This window comes from Argentina silus (assembly GCF_951799395.1).
Source record: "Argentina silus genome assembly, chromosome: 8".
NCBI classification, from domain to species: domain Eukaryota; kingdom Metazoa; phylum Chordata; class Actinopteri; order Argentiniformes; family Argentinidae; genus Argentina; species Argentina silus.
Genome location: NC_139662.1, coordinates 6,150,952 through 6,160,505, shown reverse-complemented (window position 1 = coordinate 6,160,505; position 9,554 = coordinate 6,150,952).

The following is a 9,554-nucleotide window of genomic DNA, read 5'->3' as shown; positions in this document are numbered from 1 at the left end:
ATCTGACAAGGCCTGCAAGCTTAATGCACTTACTATAAATTAATACAGCTGTGCAGCTGTGTTTGTTGCAGTTGAACTACTTTTTAAAGATAAAATTGAAACTAAATAATCTTCATCATATTGCATGTTTAGGACTTTCAGGTTTATGTAAAATAAACTCTAGCCTTCCTCTAGTGTTTGGGTCAAATCTAACCGATTTACAACTTTTCCTAAATCATAAATATTGTGTTTTTCATCTGATTGCCTCAAGACCTTATGTTTTCCTCTACACTAGGCATTTGAACATATAAAATTGCTGATCACCACTTTCATTGAATTTTGAGTGGCTTTGTCAACTTTGTCACACCTGTGGGGCTCCGGGTCTAAAATGACCGCCATAGGAAATGAATGGGTAATGAAATGTAAAAATACATACATACAATAGGAAAAAATACATAGAAATGGAGAAATACATTTTCAGTGTCTGTTCTTTGTATATTCACTGCAGTTACTCATGTTAACCATTAGCTGAAGACATTGTTTCACAGCTTAAAAAGGTGTTAAACAAAATTTGGTGATGATTTATGGTTTTTGTGTTAAGATAAGAGCAGTTAAAACAGACCAGCCAACTTTGGCCATGAACACTATAAAAAAGGGGGAGCAATGAACACAGGAGAAAGGCTAGTAGAAACACCAGAACATCAACATGAGTGTTACTAACGTAATAAAAAGGTTTTCATCAGGACTTCCTGTGTGCACTGCGAAATGGCACTGCCACATGACTCTCTTCACTGTCTTCATAAGTGGTTACATCAGGAAATAGAACACACACACATACACAAACACAAACACACACACACACACACACACACACACACACACACCCACACACACACACACACACACACACACACACACACACACACACACACACACACACACACACACACACACACACACACACAAACATATTATTTGTATATAGAGCACAGGGGACAGATGGCAGCATTGATACAGTAATCAAAGAATAAGGATGATAGTCAGTACAAGTCTGAGAGACCATGGCATCAACAGGAGTTAGCGGCTAAGGACCCCCATCTGGTGGACACTTATGGCACTTTCTTCTAAGGGAAAGGCCACATGGTACAGAGAGTCTGATATTGAAAAAAACTGTCCATTCCATTCCTACCAGTTCATCTTTCAGTGACATTGCTTTGACTAAATATTACTGTAGTCAACCTGTCTTTACATTAACATTTGCATGTGGTCGAACTTCAATAAAAACATACACATTTTTTTGTTTTTAACTGAAACATAATGTGTGTACTATAGGAATCCATCAAAACAATCACAGGATAGGATTGAATATACAGTGACATCAACAACTCGCTCTGATAGATCATCACCCACTGATATCATAGTGTACACACACATGCACGCGCGCACTCACACACACACAGTTCCTCAGACATATTTATTCTGTCTTCTTGCTCAAGGAGAGATTGCTCCTCAAACAATACAATCAAAGTCCCTCCAAAATCTGTAGCACGAAAAGTTGCCCAAAGTCAGGCTTCTATTGCAAAAGGTGTCTGGTAAAACACAGGTCTAGGATCAACTATCCCTGTCCTTATGATCTTCATGTGATTCACACATCTCACACTCATTAATGCAACACCTCACTCAGTCTGTCACTGTCCTTCCTTCAGACTTTGAGATAATAGAGATATTACCCACTGAAAAGAGCTTACCATGTCAGTCACTGTATGTTCCCCAAGTGCCACTAAGTCTGGTCACTAGAAAAACGGCTGTTTACGGCTTGGAACTTAACCGCCATCTAATCAAATGGTCCTTATCCAGTATGTGCGGCATTTCGTCATGTCTCTTCCGAAACACTAACCAAGACATTTTGAGCTCTCGCAAAACAAACAAATAGATAATCAGACTGACAGACAGAAAAACAAACAAAATATGTCTAAAATCAAATGTTTAAGGAAAGATGATTGTGTTTGTATTTACTGGTACAGTATTTACTGATGTCCCCAAAGGGATTTCCTTCTGTATGTTCATTCTACAAACCTCTGTCTCCTTGGTCTCTAGTCTCTCTGATGTCAAAGAGCTAAGAGCAGAGTAGCCTGTTCACTTTTGTGGCCAACAGTTTGGTATCCCTTGACCAGTTTCTGCTGATCAGGGTGGATTAATTTATTATTGGACAAAGGTAGGGAGCTTTGGGACTTACCCCAATGTCTGTGGTTTGGGATGGCAATCGTTTCCCACTGCCTAGGCTCAATTAGAATGTTGTTGACAAGAACTCCTATTACAACAACGGGCACAGCTGCGTGACAGACCAGACAAGACATGAGAGGGCTAGGTAGGGCACACTCCAGTCCCAGTGTGAAGTACACAATGTGTATCAGAAACAGGTGGGTTTTAGCTGACTGTGTTCACACTCACATTGTTCATCTTCACAGGTTCAACAGCTGAATTAATGTTTATTATTTCACTGTGTAACTCATGAGTGGGATATGCCTGATGCCAGTATGGATGGGAAGAATAGCTTTAATATATGTTTGTGAAATTGTTATTTATGTGTTTTTTAAACACATTGCTTTTTCGATGTAAGACTTTACTAACAGCCAGGTGTGATGCATTATAACTTGTTATAAGGATGCGCTACAATTAGCTTACAGTATATATAACCTGGGGCAAATGAGAGAAACCATGCATTGTGCAGAGATCACAGAAATCAGAAGCAGAGTAAACAGAGCTAGATTTTGACAATAACTGTTGGAACTCCATGTGTTGAAGGCATGCTGGCAGGGCCCATGGCCACTGGGCATGTGTGGGGTGCAGCTGGTGTAAGCAGATTGATAACTGAGGTAAGGCTGAGATTATAGCAGGAAAGGGAGTGCAGTGAGAGCTCCCAATAGCCTTGAGAGATATAGAATGGATGGATGGATGGATGGATGGATGGATGGATGGATGGATGGATGGATGGATGGATGGATGGATGGATGGATGGATGGATGGATGGATGGATGGATGGATGGATGGATGGATGGATGGATGGATGGATGGATGGATGGATGGATGGATGGATGGATGGATGGATGGATGGATGGATGGATGGATGGATGGATGGATGGGACTTCAGGCCACTATAGAGCAGATCACTACATAGCTTACTCTACCAATGACTGTGTCCAAATCAACTTGTCATACCTGTACAAGATGTGACACAATTTAGAGAAATATTGATTTGATATTGATTTGAAGTTGATTAGAAGTAAAGGGCAGTTATGTGATCGCACTGCAAATACTGTATATGCATCTTCAACTGTATCACTTTTGAGGCTGGCATGACATGCATTTAGTACTAGTAAAGAATAATCAGAAACAAAGTATGGCTGTGCTCTGTCAGCAATGTAATTCAAGGGTAGAACATTAATGATGTAATAGTTTTACCTTTATTTACCTAACTACTGTTTTACCGGGTTTTCAGTTGTACTGTGCACACATTCACATGTCCTAGTTGACCTTTCTTCTTCCAAAAAACACTACAGACCAAACTGAAAAATATTTTTGTCTTTCCTCAAGGAGCTATTTGTCACAATCAAAGTCATGCATTGACATATTCCATTGCATAAACTCTGGTGTATTGCATGATGGTCTCCAGAACTCCATTGCCTCACTGGAAACAAGTCGGCAAACACTTCTCAGCTTAAATGCCAGATTTGCTGAGCTGGGCAAAACTCAACAGGGGACTGTCTTCTGTGTAAAAGGTTACAGAGCGGGATCTACAATGCAGCGGTCCGCCACTGTTTCATCTTAATCCTGCCCTGGGAATGGGAGTTCATCCCCGGCCATGAGGATCAAATATAACTGGGGTTGTTATCAGGGAGAGGAGAGTAGAGATCCAGAGGAGAGAACGGCCCTATCTGGAGTTGTGACGCAGGCAGGCATAGGGAAACAGGCTCTCTACTTAGGCGGTTATCAAGTGGCCCTAGCAGCTGTTACAGTGTTGCTGAATTAAAAGGGCCAGTTCCCTATTTTTTATATTGGAAAATCCACTTTTCAAAGGCCTTCTGATAGCTCAGATGTCTGGTTTCAACTGGCTCACTCCTGTTGGTGTGTAGGTTTGGCTAGAGGAGGATTTGGTGAATAGTATGTGAGATTTCAGATTGTGTTTGCCTCTGTAGGGATGTGAACTGTAACATTTGGACTGTAACATTATGGATGCATTATGGCAGCTCTGTATAATACCTCATCAATACCTAATCATGCACTCATTGTTATTTTGACGATATGAATGTTACACCTCTTTGGAAAAGTACACATGAATCTAACAATCAAGGTGTAGTAAAAATACATTTTGAGACTAGAGGCAAATTGAGAGTCACTTGGGTTGCCTTTAGGATGTTCTTAATATATTTCTATTATATGTTGAATGGAATGTATTTACCTATGCTCTTCGCATAATCTGCACCTGCAGTTCAGAGCTAAGTCAAGTATTTTGAAGACTCTATTACAGCCATTATTTTCAGACTTTTAAGGTATGCAGAGTATGATCAGCTATGTCATGTTGCCCTCCAGCCTAGACAATATTCCATAAAATCCTACCAATATCCTGCAGAAAATCCATTCAACTCACTGGGCGCATCTTTTGGAAGGACTATAAGCTCATGATAGAATAGCTTTATTGTGCCCTTTAGACAATGAAGTCCAATGTAAGATTTTCACTTCTAACTCAGAGCCAACAAAGAAACAACAACAGTAACATCTACCCTTCAGATCTCTGGAATGATATAATAAAAATCAACTGTTCCCATCAGACAGAAGCAATCTCCATATCAAATGCTAACTTCAAGGCAAACGTTTATTTATTTATTTTTTAAAATGTAATTTCACCACACACATCAACTCACAAAAGATGCCAATGGACAACATCCTTAAGTTTAGGTCTTTAGGTCTCCAGGTTGTCTACTCTGCCATGAAGCAAATCTCTCTTCAGTGTCTCCTCAGACATTGCCCTTAATTCACACTGATGTAATTTCATGGAGACTATGTGCTTTACTATGCAAACTTGTAATAAGATTCTAAGACATTAATGTCAATCCTGTCATACATGCTTATAACAAGTCTTATGATGCGCTATGAATGCATTATAACTGTATGCTTCAAGTCAAGTTTTACCAATGGTTCTTGTAATATCAGGGACATCATCTTAACTTGACCTTCACCGATATTACAGGTCCCACTTATTAGCTGTATAGAGCTAAGACCTTGCCTTTGTGGCTTGTGGTCATATTCAAGTCCCATTTATACTGACATTAGCATCAGACTACTCTTTGCAATGAACATAGAACCACAGACCTAGAAAATAATGATCTGTAACAATATCATTCTGTGACAGAGTGGGTACTGAAAAACACATTTGTGTCATTCCGCTCTCCCTCTCTCTTCATCTCCAGGGAGCTAGCAATGTCTCATTCACTTTGTCCGGAGAAAGAGGGAGAGGAAGAGGGAGCGGGAGAAGAAGAGGAACCATTGCTTTGTCTCTTCACCTGCAGAGCTTCAGATAGAACCATGTTTTCTACTGAGGAATTATCAGAACAAATCCCCACTGTTTCACATATCAAGCTTATAAGCCACGTGGCTGGGGTGAGGGCTTTTCAATGCCATGTTTGGAAGAGAAACGAACACTCCTTGTCTCTAAACTGTGCGTACCTAACATCCCACACAACAACTGGTGTTCCTTGCTATAAGGTTATTGTACAAACACTGGGGTGGATGTTTTTGGGTACAAGGGATATCCACAGTTGATCAGTTGTTAAGGTTGGAGTTTTTACTGTAGAGATGTGAATTGCTGTAGGTGGGAGGTTGGGCATTCTTCAGAACTTTTTGTATAGAAAAGTAGGATGGTCATGGAATTAAATTAATCACATATGTTAGAGTGTGCTTTGTCAACAGAATTGAGAAGAAAAGAGACTCGCAAGAAGTTAGGTGCATATATTATATTACATTAAAATATTATGAACATTTCCAAAATATTCAATGGAACACTTTATGAGAAGCTACTTAAGTGCTGAACAAATGGGAAATTACACTTTTCATACTTTTAACATACAGTACAAATCAGCCAAACATACATAGCAGCTCACTTAAATCCCTCAAAATGTACATATTTCACTCTTCATTCACCCAGTGAACACTTTGGAGCAGATATCTTGTAATAAATAATTTAGAAAACCGCTGTCTCTTACTTACACTATTCCACTCGTAAACATTTACCTTGGCCTTAGGCCTGGCAACAGTAGATACGGAGCACATACATCCATTTTAAAAGGCACAGTGATACAAAATGCAGGTGAAATTAGTATTCATGTTTCATACTCATACTTTTTTACAGAACACCTTTAGGGGCATCAACCAGTGTTTAGATTCTGTTTATAATGTGGCCTAGAGTGTTGCTACTGTATTTGCATTTTTATTTACAGTAAAGAGCTGAAGTTAACATAATTAATTAGGCTACATCATATATCTGATATATCTAAAATAAACAACAACAATAATGAATAATTATTTTCCTCTACTGCTGGAATGTATATGAAAACCATCTACAAGCTACACACTTTTTTGTGTGTATTTGAACATAATAATAACAATACATCAAACTTAGCACTTTTCTAAAACCCTTAATTGTGCTATTAATTGTGGTATTGTCAAAGAGCAAGACAAATACTTACAGTACAAAACAAATGTACAGTATTTGACAGGCTGCTTGAGGACATCAGGTACGGTTACAGGACAATTTCTGGCAAGCCCTGTACCTTTTATGTATAACGTACATACTGTTAGAAAACTACAGTTTCGCAATATATCAAGAACATCTACTTTGCTTTTTTTTTCAAGCATCTTAAAGTGCACGCGATATTGATCCACCAGTCTCACTGTCAGAAGTAAAAGGATTGGAGTGAAGTCTTGCATGCCCAGTTCAAACTTGCAGTTAGTTACTTTAAATAGTCACCTCAAAAAAGGTCAAAGTTCATGATGGCTGTGTTGTTGCTTTGAGGGGATTCCTTTGGTCTGAAGAAGCCCTGCTTGTGTGGTGTTCGGTGTATATCTCCCTCAGCAAAGCCCCTTTTGGTTCTCTTTTGTGTTGATGATGCACTTTGTCTCTGTAGGTTTGCCTTTCTTCACTGTGACCTGCCTCCTGGTCAAAGTGTTTCATTATCTGCCTCTGAAAAACACCCTGGAATTGCTCCTCCTACAAATGACCAAAGACATAACAAGTGGTTACAGGGGGCTTGCATGTGATTCATGCCAAGACATGATTGAGGAAGTGGTTAATCTGAAGATCAGAGAGCATAAATAGTAGCCACATACACCATGTGGATGCACTGGCACCTCAATAGAGCGATGTGTGATTGATGCCCATACTGCGACTGAAAGTGTGGTCTCTCACCATAACTTGCTCTGGTGTGGGCGGAGCATATCGTCGGCTCCTCTTTGGCTTGGCACAGTAGGCCTCCAGATGCTGCAGGTCACAGCCCTTGCGGCAGCATTGGTCCACGATCCCCTTTCCGGCTGGGGGCCCATTCCGTGCCTTCCCTAGGGGGGAAAGATTACAGTATATATAAAGCACACCCATTGTAACTCAACATTTACATCAGTAAATGGAGCATGCTCGTTCAGAGCTGTAGCAATGAACCCTCAGATGAGCTTGTGGATCACTGAATTGCTGCAAAGTTGCGTTGCATCATCAACTCTTAATAAACACCAAACCTGAAACCCATTTTATGTAATACATAAAATATGTAATGCGTATTATCCAGTGAAATAAACCCTCACCTTGCCCTTTACATAATCTATTTTATTATTTCGAATTCTGAAAACTGTATGAGTGATAAGGATTGTTATAACAATGGCTATCACTCTTATAGTGGCAAAATGTTCTTGTAAGCACTCTGGAATCTTGTTGGATGAGAAAAAAACATGATACCAGGCTGTGAAAGTGTCCTTGGTGGAAAAAGGGAAAAGGTGATTAGGTGAGAGGGCTCGCTGGTAGTATGTAATCTTGTCATCAGATGGGGTTAAAACAAACAGCTAACATTTCAATTACAAAGAATGTAATTGAGTTCTTACATTGGTGTCAGAGGTGGGATATAGAAGCAATGTGGTACCACTATAGGACATAGAATCAAAATAGTGCTAAGTGGGACTTTTAAAATCTGGTAATATCACATAATGGTGCTGTTGTACAATGACAAGAGGGTAAACTTACCAAAGTAAAGTCCTCGGTCTCCACACACAAAGACTAGGTCTGCCACAAGTTCCCGTCCGCAACGAGCTCTGACTGACTCTGCAGGGTTGGGTAGAGCTGCCAGGCACAGCATGGAGTACAACACACATATGCTCCTCCAACATAAAACCTAAAAAGGAAAATAGACAATTAGGCCAAGTCTCTGAGAACACATCATCACTCAATATATTCAAACAGTCATTTATCTATGTTTAATAGGTTGTTTAAAACCTCTCTTTGCTGTTATTAATACTACTGTGAGAAAGATATAATCACTTTGCAGCTTGCTAATTATTGAGTTGATAAGACAGAGGACAATTGTTTTATGTGGATAGTGTTTACAAATATTCTAGGCATAATTCAACAAAAGTGGAATTATTTCCATTATTAATTATTCAGAATCAGCCATTAAAACAGCGACTTCTTCTGGGGAAACCTTAATTACAAAACCACAAGCCAACAGCAGAATTTCTTATCAAGCCAAGAGCATAAGAGGTTACACAGGGCCCATCAACCTTGATGCTTGTTTTAGTACAGCAAGTTACAAAATAAAGATTCATAATTTAGCTAGGTCAAAATTATGTATGATAGCAGCCTTGGGATACAATAGCCCCCACACACACACACTGTGTCTGTCACTCTCACCCAGGCCAGACTATTCTGCACTCTAGACAAGTTGAAAGCATGGGGACGACTGTGACCAAAATGACATCTCTACAGTAAACTGTCAAACCCTAATTCAAAGCGGTGTTGGGGGGACACTCATTTGGAGTTATTTGCACATCTAAGTGACCCAAAAACATTCTAATTGAATCATCTATACTCTGGCATACCATGTACATTGTTGCATAAGAAGGCAGCAAGTGTGCACAGAAATATGGATGCATAACATAATGAATTCATTGATGGCAAAACTTGAGTACTATGTCATCAGTGTAATGGACCTGGGAGTAGGCTAAGATACTTCTTTGACAAGTTGTTGATAACTGTATAACTAACTAATTTAACTTTGATAACTTGATTGTTACAGAAAAAAGCAACAACTGTGCATAGCGTCATCATGTATGCACAGCTCACAAAGAGTAGGCCTACATTACCAGGTGGATTAATGGCACTGATGGAATAACTCGGACATTCATTACTTTAAGTTACCTCTAAATGGCACATAATGGAACGAAGGAGTTGAGGGACAACAATGCACATCAACAAGATGTCCCTAGTAACTCATGATATATTTGCATGATATAAATGCAAGTTTTGCTATCTCAAAAATACT